The 11,376-nt window shown below is 40.6% G+C and overlaps 1 pseudogene; it reads right to left on the reverse strand.

The window, feature by feature from the left end:
• Positions 1-578: 578 nt before the first annotated feature.
• On the reverse strand, positions 579-2,154 carry LOC132027437 (interferon-gamma-inducible GTPase 10-like; annotated as a pseudogene).
• Between the last annotated feature and the right edge of the window lie 9,222 nt (positions 2,155-11,376).

The raw sequence follows: 11,376 nt of genomic DNA on the forward strand, positions 1-11,376 counted from the left end.
ACCTCTACTCTGAGCAATGGGGGAGCAAGGAGTAGTCAGGAAATTATGGGCCAGTAGCACCCCCCCCTTTACCCCTGTGCCGTTCATTCTGTGGGGTAGACCTTCAGTGTAATAAGGGATCTGAGGGACAGTCACCTCCATGTACATCTGTTACACCATAAAGCATCTACCCTATACCAGTGATGGGGAGCTTGATGTGGAAATTCCTCCAAATTGCCTAATTGAGTTCATCTTTGCTTTCCAGTGCTTTCCTATTTCACCTTTACTCTCTTATATCTCCTGTCCCTATTGTCCAATTATTCACAGGTCTCTCATCCCATCCAGTGTTTGCAAAGTCTTAGAAATACTGTGTTCTCCTGTAGTATATGACAATATGACATCTTAGAACACTTCCCTGATCTTCTCTGAGCTTCCTCCTCCCTGCTATAGTGCCCTAAACTATACACTACAGTATTCACAAAACATTTCCCTGACTCATGAATTTCCCTTGGTTTGATGAGGAGGGCATTGACGTGAGGCCTGGGGAAAATCATTCATAGAAAAGAACAAAAGACACAGTTATATTGATTGTACCAAATGTTTATTGTCTGAGTAAATGAAGCAAATGTAAACTACCTTATAATACATGGAGATTAATGAAAACTATGGGGTGCATTTCTGTCATAATTTCAGCGAAATAGCCTAGGGAGTACAAAAAAAATGCCATGGGCAAATCCCCTTTGTATAGCAATGGAGTATCAATATGGAGCAATGCTTTTGTCCAATGGAGACAATCTTCTCTATCATAGAGAAGATCTGGTCTTGGTGTGGCGAGGGGCAGGGGGGAGGACTCCACCCCACCTACAGAACAAAAGACCTGAGGCCTATTTGTTATTCAGTTAGGCAGTCTGACCCATCTCTTTGGCATCTCCTGAGACTTACTTTCTCTAAAGTCTTATGCAAGAGAATTTAGCATCATCAGCCACTGTATTGATGAATTTCAAATGTAGAAAGTAGGTTTTAAAAAACTGGAAGATGGTGGATGGCAGGTCTCCATTTACTGAGCAATAGCGTTCAGCACATTTCATGGCCTTATCTCCTATGTTGTCATCCTGCACAAGGAACCGGAAATTCAAGGATTTGATGAAACGCTTGATATCCTCCAAAGACATGCTCAGCTTCTCCGCAATCCCTTTGAGTGACTTCTCATCCAAACCAAAATGACTCTGGTAATGTTTCAAGCACTTTTCCTGCTGGGGAAAATCAAAGCCATTAAAGCAGGCCATGAAGGGGATGAAGCTCAAAGCAAATGATTTCAGGGCATCCAGCCAATCTTCTCCTTGAGCAAATCTCTCTTCATCTCAATACAAGCATCAAACTGGGCAACAGAAGCACAAAGGTGTAGTGCTTATGAACAGGGAGCTCCTTCAGCAGGGTCTCTTCCAGTGTTGGGAAATCAAAGTCATCCAGATCAAAGTTGGAGACCAAGAAGACGCATGGCACAGGCATGCCAATGTGGCTGAGGTTAGCCAGGCAGTTGTCTCGTATCTGCTGAAGCACTCTCTCCCTTTTGAAAGATGTGGGTTTGCGTTTCTCTTCATTATGTAAATCATTGTCCACCTTGGTTCTAACAAAGTAGAACTTCTTGCCTATCTCTTTGATGCTTTTGACCAGCAAAGCTTCATTGAGGCTAAACCAAGAGGAAGAAATCATGATGAAGAAGTCATAGGTAGCAAATTCCACCCTTTCTAGATATTCATGTTGGAAATTGGGGGTTCTTGTCCCAGGCAGGTCCCAGAAGGTCACGTTGGGATATTTGGGATGTTGATAGGGCATTCTCTTCTTGGTAGTCTCCATAGCACCAACACTTGCAGAACCCTCCTCTTCATAACTAAGTCCTCACAGGGCATTGATGAAACTGGACTTCCCAATGCCAGATTCCCCAGTCACAGCCACATCCAGTGGAGCATTCTTTGCTGCCACAAGTGATTTCTCAGTTATGTAAGCCACATCTTTTAGCTTGGCCTCTTTAAGGGTTGCTTGAGTTCTACCAAGATTTTCCTGAGAGAGGATTCCCCCTACCTTACTGATTAATGTGGTGTAGTGAGGGACAAAGTTGGTGGCCAACTGCTGAAAATTCTTTCCTGCCAGGAAGTCAAATAGCAACTAATCCATGCTGGTTAACTGTGGAATGTCTGTGGGAAAATGAAAGTGAATTAGGAAGACAAATGGAGAAGCATAATAGACACATAGTGTGAGCTAAGGAAACACACAGGTCCCAACAGCCGATTCCCATTCTCTCACACTTACTAACGTTACTCTGATTTACTTTTCCTGATGAATTTTGTTTTCGTGCTACAGTAGAAACTACTTGTTGTCTACTCTGATGATTCATATGTTACAAGAGTCAAGGCCTGTGGAATAGAAAGTAACAGTACCCAAAGTTGTTCACATCCTCAGAGCCTGTGAATGTGTGACCTTGCATAGCAAAAGGGACTTTGCTGGTATGAAGAAGTTCAGGATCTTCAGATGAAAAGATTTTCTTGGATTATCCAAATGGGCTCAATATAACCACAGGGAACTTTATAAGAAGGAAGCAAGGCCAAATGAAGAAAAGGAGGTGGTATGATGCAGATGGAGATAGAAGTGAAGATCCAGAAAGATGTAAGAAGGGTCACAAGATAAGGAATTCAGGCAGGTTCCAAAAGCTGGAGAAACAAAGAAATGGATTGTCTCCTGGAGTATTCAGATGGAACCAACATTGCTGACACCTCTACTTTATTATTTTGTTTTATTTTCAAGTTTGCACTTAAATTCTAGTTAGTTAATATATAGTGTAATATTTGGTTTCAGGAGTAGAATTTGGTGATTCATCACTTGCTTATAACAACCAGTGCTCATCACAAGTGCTCGCTTTAATACCCATCACCCACTGACATCTTGATTTTAGCTCCTTTAAGATTCATCTTTGACAACTTCCCTCTGGAAGTATAAGACAATAAATCCGTTGTTGTCTTAAGCCACAAATTTTGGGTTACTTTTTTTACACAGCAATGAGAAACTAATGCAGTCTGCATATGCCTAAAACCATAACACTGAGACATACCCCTTTCCATTCTGTGGAGGAATCAATCAGGCCAGCACATTAGAGAGCACAGAATAGCACACATACCTCAGTTCACATAACCTGCAGCAAATAGGGTCAAGGGTTGTGTTTTGGTAGAGGCAGGGGGCAGAGAAAATTCTGCCAGGATGTGTGTTCCATAAGAGGGATAGCCAAGCACATAGTCCTTCTGGTAATAATTACTCCATGACAGCTTAATGTCCATTACCTCATGGAAGAGTTTGGGTGCAATTTAGAATATGTGACAGGAAGTGGCAGGAGAAGTAAATAAGACCTCTAATTTTCCCAATTCAATACTGTACAGTCTTGAAATAGAGATATCTGATTAAATCATGGCAATTCAAGGAAATCATCACTACATATGATGTGGCCTCTTATGAGTGAGAAAACCCTGATTTTAAAAATATTTATACATGTAAGTTTTCTCAGGGACTCCCAGTGGGTTTTTAAGAGTAGGAATGTGCTCAGTGCTCATCCACTTCCTATATGTCCTGCAAAGACAATTTTCAAAAGAGGAAGAATCATGAGTTTCAAAGAAATATAAAATAAACATGTGTTAAAGATTTTATTTATCTGATTACTAATGAAGGAAACAGGCAGAAGACATTACTGGTTAAACAGATATTCCCAAAGAGACATTTATAGTTCAAGAATATTGAAATGAATATTAAAATGATGTAAGAGTGCTGTATTCTAAGGTGAGGGTAGGAAGGCAACTGAACCTGTGCAGGTAGAAATTAGCTATATGACTGCTATGGACTGAATGTGTCCTCCACAAAATCCATAAATAATGCATGAGCTCAAAGTTCTGATATTAGTTGGTGGATTTTTTGGCGGTTCCTTAGTCGTGAGGGCAGGGGGATCATGAATGCATTAATCCCACAGACACCCCCAGATTAAGAGACTGCAGAGACTAACTTGCACATTCTGCCACATGAGATGACAGGGAGATGTACATTCCTTCAGAAGGTTGAGAAGTATATTTCTGTTCATAAGCCACCCAGTCTGTGATATTTTGTTATAGTATGAATGGATGCAAAGAAATTCTAAAAAAAAAGAATTATTTTGCATTGCTACCAATAATTAAAACTCACTGAGTTTTAAAATAGCTCTATGGTATGAAAAGCTAGATTGCATTTAAGATGGCATAGTTTCCAAAGGAGACACCCAATAAACACTCTGCTTATTCCAAATTTTCTTAAAATTTTTTCACTATAAAAAAAAAGAAGAAGAAGAAAAGAGGCATTTTCAGACTATGGTTCTCTCTTCAAAGAGGATGACATGAGCAGGTGGATGAAACCTTAACTCTCAACCCATCTGACCTACACCTCAACCCTGCAAGCAGAAAGCCAGTATCCCATCATTGCAAGTACACATTTTGCTCACTCACCAGTTCTGGAAAGAAGAGAGGCTTCTGATGATAGAGTTCAGGAATGTTTCCAGTAACACAGCAGAAAATGCTGAGTGTTTTTCAAGTATTCCCTGGAGCCCCTGGCACAGGAACAATCCAGAGGCTTATACTGCCTAGGAAATGTAGGCATTGAGTGCTCCTGAGGTCACTGCCCTAAGAAAGGGGCTACAGAACATCTGTTCTCCCTAGGTAAAGAGTGATAACAAGAATGATGACAGCCTCTGACTTGAGCCCCTCCCTCAGGAAGATTTGGCTGATGGTTCTAAGGTCCACATTTACATGAAAGTGAAACCATTATTTCTACACAAAACAAGCAGTTCCAGGAAAAGAAAAAGCATGAAGGGTTTGTGACCACAAGTGTCTCAGGGAGTTGGGGGGAAGGCAGAGAAACACCAGAGGCCAGGGGAGGCAGGTCTCCAATGGCTCCTGTGTGGCCATCTAGCCATGAATCTGTTGGGAAGACTGGGGATAGGGAAGAAGGCTGTGAGCAAGTATCCAAAGCTTCCAATACAAGAGAAGCCTTTCCTGTCAGAAAGGAGAGGACTCTATCATTTCTCTTTCTGTTTTGTTCATTTTTAGGAGCCCTACTTCTGGCTGCCACAATGTAACACTTAGACATAGATGACTCTGCCAGGTCATGGGGTCACATCTCATGAACACCTTAATCTACCAGGAAGCATTCTGAGGAAATTTGACAAGCAGCTTGGAGGGAGACCCAGAGAGGGAGGAAAGAGCCTGAAATTTTAGATTTATATGGAAGATCAAAAGGAAAATACCTAAGTTCCTTAGAAGAAAAAGAACATGGGAGAATCTGCTGTTATCAGATAAGATTTATTTCACTGATATAGTATCGAAGAAAGTTGGATGCTGGCACAGGGATAGACCAACTCACCCACAGAAAGGGACACGGAGCCTTGTGTAGGATTTCTGTGGCATAGGACAAGTGCATGAAATGCCAATGGGTATAGAAGCCACCATCTAGTAAATGGAGTTGACAAACTAGTTCTCCATATGGATAGAGGTTACTGAATCTCTGCTTACATCACTTATGATAATCAGCTCCACATGGATTTAAGACCTAAATCTTAAATGGACACTGTAGAAGAAAATACAAGAAAATACAGCTGTTCTTAGAGAAAGATGTCTTGAACAAGATGATACCATATAAAGACACCAGGATGACAGCTGTATAAAACAGATAGATCAAAGAGATACCTTTGACTACATTAAAGTGAAAAGCTTCTCTTCATGAAAACAGATACAAAAAGAAAGTTAAATATCTCCACAAATCTGCAAAAGATATTTGCATAAAGTTAGTCAACTGAGGATCAGTGGAAGTAACATTTTTTAAATTCCAGAAATCATCAAGAAAAAGTGAAACAATGCTGCATGTAAGTGGGCAAAAGACGTGAACAGAACTTTCTCAGAAATAGAAACATATTGGGGGGGGAGGTAGAAAAAGTACCAGAGATTAACTAGGAATGAGGCAAATGTATATTTGTGTACTACAAAATAACAACATACATTAATTCAGTCAGAAAAATTAAAAGTTGGACAAAATCAGGTGCCTGCTGGGTTTGTAATTTAATATAATCACTTTGAAGAAACAATATGGCTGAATCACATCTATACACCTTAGGACTCAGCAAATCCACTCCTGACACTATACTGAAGAGTCACTCTGCAAAAATGAGCAGAAGACAGGTGGACATGTGCTCCATGAAGCAACATGTCTTCATAATTGTGAAAAAGGAAATGAAAGGTATTGACATGGATAAGTAAGCTGAGGTACATAATGTTGAAAGAAAGAACATAGGGATATGATGAAGAATGAATCTTTTAGTATAAGTTGAGATTAAATATTAAGAACCCATAGAATACCCCTTAAATAAAGCTTCAAGAAAACTAAACATACATGATATGTAAGCATACCTAAGTGGTAACATAACAAGTCAAAGAAAGCAGTTATAAACACATGCTTCATGAAATTCATACATAAAGGCTGTGGACAGAACTGGAGTGAATAGAAACACAGAGGTCAGTATGGGTTATTAGAAATGTCCTGGGTTTTTTTCCTGGTGATTTTTCAGTATATAGGTGATCATTAGACTACACAAGAAAGTAAAAGATTTAAAATGGAAAAATATCTCAGTTCTTCCCAGATTTTTGCTGTGTATATTCTTCTACATGTACTAGGTCCTGAATCTCTCCCTCTTGCCATATTTTGGGGACATCAGAGAAATGTCCAACATCTGACATACAGAGACAATCACTGCTATGATGGGACAAAGACTGAGAAATCATTCAGGGAGGAAGCACTGGGCAAGAGAGACTGAAATTCCAGGTGGAAGCAATGGCAAGGAAAAGATGCAGGCTCACACATGAGCTTGACAACTGGCTATGGATGCAGAGGAGCACACACAGCCAGCCAATTACAGCTGTCAGTAGTAAGGTAGGAAAATCCTCTGAGGCTCAGGTACCCTGGCAGTGATGGGGTTCTTTGTAGTGGCAGAAAGCTCTCACTCAGGGGATCCTTGGGGTGGGCTGCTCTCCAGCAGTGTGTGAGAATCACTCTGGGACTGGTGGTGTATTTGGCTCTGGTTTGCAGTGTCCTTGGCAACCAGTGGATGGGGGCCTGATGCCTTAGTATGCCCACCTCAGGGTCCAGAGTGAGACTTGCTGCTCCTAAGTCAATGTTAAAAGGTCAGGAGGTATGATTTATGAGGATATTTCCTCTGTTCAGAAAAGGAAAATCAATTCTTTTCATAAATAAATGACCTTAGAAATACCCTCTCTCCTGGTCCCACTCAGATGAGTAGAGTCCAGTTAGTGTAATATGCAATTTCCAGACTTTTGTAGAATAGAAATCTTCCCTGCCCTGGCTCAGTTCCTCTTCCAGCCGAGTGAGACACCTGAAGCAGGGACAGGAAAAGAGTCAGCTTCTTTCCTCTTTCTTCCTCCCACTGCCCCCATTATAGGAACAAACTTGGATAGGAGAACTACAAAGGTAGGAAAGGACTCACTGAGGTAGGACATTTGCAATCCAGCTGATAGCCTGGTGTGGTAAATGTCTCTCAGGGAGAAGGTCCCTGGAAGGCCCATGCTGATGCCCCCATTGGGATCTTGGGGCAGGAATAATCCAGACTTCATAGACTTCTACCTCCTCCGTGGTGTTGGTCACAGGAGGGAAACCCTAACTTTTTTTTTTCCTGATAGCTTTATTTTTTATTAATTTCTTTTCAGCATAACAGAATTCATTGTTTATGCACCACACCCAGTGCTCCATGCAATATGTGCCCTCCATAATACCCACCACCCGGGTCCCCCAACCTCCCACCCTACACTAACTTTTTCTCCTCATCCTACGCAAGGAGACCATGTGCAGCCCTCATGGTTGACCATGTCCCTTGAAACAGGCTCACTAAAATAAGCCTTGCCTTTCCTCTCCTCAACCTTTCAGCTGTCATTTTCTCCCCCAGGGGAGGACTCAAGGATGGCAATGCCAAATTCACAATCTCTTAGCCAGAGAAATATTTCATAACTTTTTATGGGCATAGCAATATTGGTGGAAACTGTAAAACAGATCTTCCTTTTTTATTTAAAGTCAATCTAATTAAGGTATAGTGTATTGTTAATTTCTCAGATAGAATTTAGTAATGTAACAGTTGCCTTTAACAGCCACTACTCATTACATCAAGTGCCTTCCTTAATTCCTATCACCCAGTTACCACATCCCCCGACCCACCTCCATTCCAGCAACCTTCAATTTGTTTCCTATATTAACAGTCTTTTATGGTTTGTCTCCCTCTCTGATTTTGTCTTATTTTATTTTTCCCTCCCTTCCCTTATGATCCTCTGTTTTATTTCTTAATTTCCACATATGAGTGAAATCATATATTTGAAATCATTATATTTTATGACTACTTATTTCACATGGTTTAATACCTTCTAGTTCCTTGAACATCATTGCAAATGGCAAGAGTTCACCATTTTTGGCTGGCTGAAATATATTCCACATTTTGGGCATTTTGGACATTGCTGATATAAACATTGGGGGGCATTGCTCCCTTTGAATCACTATAAAACAGACCTTCTTTATCACTCTGTGGCAGTCACACAGTGCCCTCCCTGGGGCCTCACTCCCAACCACAATCACCTTCTATTCCTTCATGATAATGAGGGCATGACAATCACTGAAGAGTTAAGCGGCTACCCCAAATCACCCAGACTGTAGTGAACACACAGAGACTCACACCCTCACCTAGCTGAGACAGGTAAATTGACAACAGGTAAGGTCACAGCTGGGTCAAGAACACCACCATAGATGGCATCTGCACTCTGATCCCCATTGATGGAAGTGAGTTAGCCACTGAACTTGGCACATTGGGCATCCACAAGGAGCAAATTTGCAGGCAGTGTCTGCACCCATCTTAGGGGCCAGACTCAGTTGCTGAATGTGGACTTCTCACTGGTCTGAGCACTGACATCAGAGGAAGCATCTCCAGGTAGAATATAGCAGGATGTGTCTCAGAACACCCCCATCCACTTCTGGGACTCTGTACTGAAAGTCCTCAAAATAATCCTGTATAATCCTCAGGCAAATGCTGTAGGAGCCCTACCCATCAGAATGAAGAAATTGAAGATGGTTCACCCCCATTTTGAGAAAATTACACAGGTCTGAGTAGGAAAAGCACCGGAGAAGAATACCCTCAAAATCTCCTTGTCCTTCACAGCACCACTTCCTACCTTCTCTTTAGTATCTTCCTAAAACAACCACAACCCAACACATCTTGCTTCCTTCCTTTGGGAGCATCCTGGGCTGAAACCAGTTAAGGATGGTCCCAGAGGTAACCGTCTCTGCTGGCCCCTTCCCCAGGGTGAGGTAACTTACCAGGAGACTACTGATATCTGCCTGATCATGGTCACCTTCTGTTTTTTGGAGCAGGTGACTGAGAGAGCTCCTACAACCCAACTTGGCTAATAACTCTGCTAATGTAAAGACATGAAAGACAGAGCCTGACACCAGGGCAGGAGAGCTTGTTGAGTTCCCTTCCTTCCATACACAATGTTTTGAACATTTTTATCATGAACACACATTTAATGTTGTCAAATGCTTTTTCTGCTTCAACTGAGATGACCATATGATTTTGATCCTTAATTCTGTTTATGTGATCTATTATACACATGTGAAATTATGCTTGCTTCCTAGGGATAAATCTCACCTGATCCTGATGAAAGATCCTTTTGATATGCTGTTGTATTTGGTTTATTAGCATTTGGGGTGGGGGGAATGTATCTATACTCATTAAGGATACTGGCCTATAATGTTTTTTCTTTTCTAGTGTCCACTCAGGCTTTAGTCCACAACTAATTCTGAACGTGCAGAATGGGTGTCTCTTGCTATTTAATTTTTTAGAAAAGTTTGAGAAAAATGTGTATAAGTTCTTTAAATATTTGGTAGAATTAGTCTTTATTCAGAGTCTTAATTGCTGATTCACTCTTTCATCATTATCTGCTCAGATATTTTTTCATTTTCTCCCTGAGTCAGTCTTGAAAGTTGTATGTTTCCAGGAATTCATCCATTTCTTCTAGGTTTGGGGGAATACAAAATCCTTTATTTTACCAGTTCTCAATTTATTTATTTGTATCTTATCTTTTTTTCTCAGTGTAGATTAAAATTTGTCAATTTTGAATATCTTTTTTGAAAAGTAGCTCTTAGTTTCATCAATATTTTCTATTGTTTTCTTGTCTTTATCTCTTTCTGTTTCAAGGTTTATTTTCTTCCTTCTGCTTGCACATGGCTTAGGTTTTTTTTTCCTTTTTATTTCTTTGAGATGTAAAGTGTGGATTTCTTTTTAAATTTTTTTTTCCTTTTTCTTAATGTAGGGATTATCACTGTAACCTCTTTGAACTGCTTTTTATGTGACACATATATTTTGGCATGTTGCTTGTTCATTATGTTTGTGCAAGATATTTTTTTTTAATTTTTTTATTTTTTATAAACATATATTTTTATCCCCAGGGGTACAGGTCTGTGAATTGCCAGGTTTACACACTTCACAGCACTCACCAAAGCACATACCCTCCCCAATGTCCATAACCCCACCTCCCTTATCCCAACCCCCCTCGTCCCAGAAACCCTCAGTTTGTTTGGTGAGATTAAGAGTCACTTATGTTTTGTCTCCCTCCCAATCCCATCTTGTTTCATTTATTCTTCTCCTACCCAATTAAGCCCTGATGAGTTGAACAAATAATTCTAAAATTTATATAGAACCATAAAAAACCTCGAATAGCCAAAGGGATATTGAAAAAGAAAGCCAAAGTTGGTGGCATCACAATTCCGGACTTCAAGCTCTATTACAAAGCTGTCATCATCAAGGCAGCATGGTACTGGCACAAAAACAGACACAAGATCAATGGAACAGAATAGAGAGCCCAGAAATAGACCTTCTCCTACCCAATTAAGCCCTCACTTCCTCATATCAGGGAGATCATATGATAGTTGTCTTTCTCTGCTTGACTTATTTTGCTAAGCATGATACACTCTAGTTCCATCCATGTTGTCACAAATGGCAAGATTTCATTTCTTTTGATGGCTGCATAGTATTCCATTGTGTATATATACCACATCTTCTTTCATCTGTTGATGGACATCTAGATTCTTTCCATAGTTTGGCTATTGTGTACATTGCTGCTATAAACATTCGGGTGCGCCTGCCCCTTCGGATCACTACATTTGTATCTTTAGGGTAAATACCCAGTAGTGCAATTGCTGAGTCATAGGGCAGTTCTATTTTCAACACTTTGAGGAACCTCCATGCTATTTTCCAGAGTGGTTGCACCAGCTTGCATTCCCACCAAC

Source organism: Mustela nigripes, chromosome 12 (genome assembly GCF_022355385.1).
Source record: "Mustela nigripes isolate SB6536 chromosome 12, MUSNIG.SB6536, whole genome shotgun sequence".
Classification (NCBI taxonomy): domain Eukaryota; kingdom Metazoa; phylum Chordata; class Mammalia; order Carnivora; family Mustelidae; genus Mustela; species Mustela nigripes.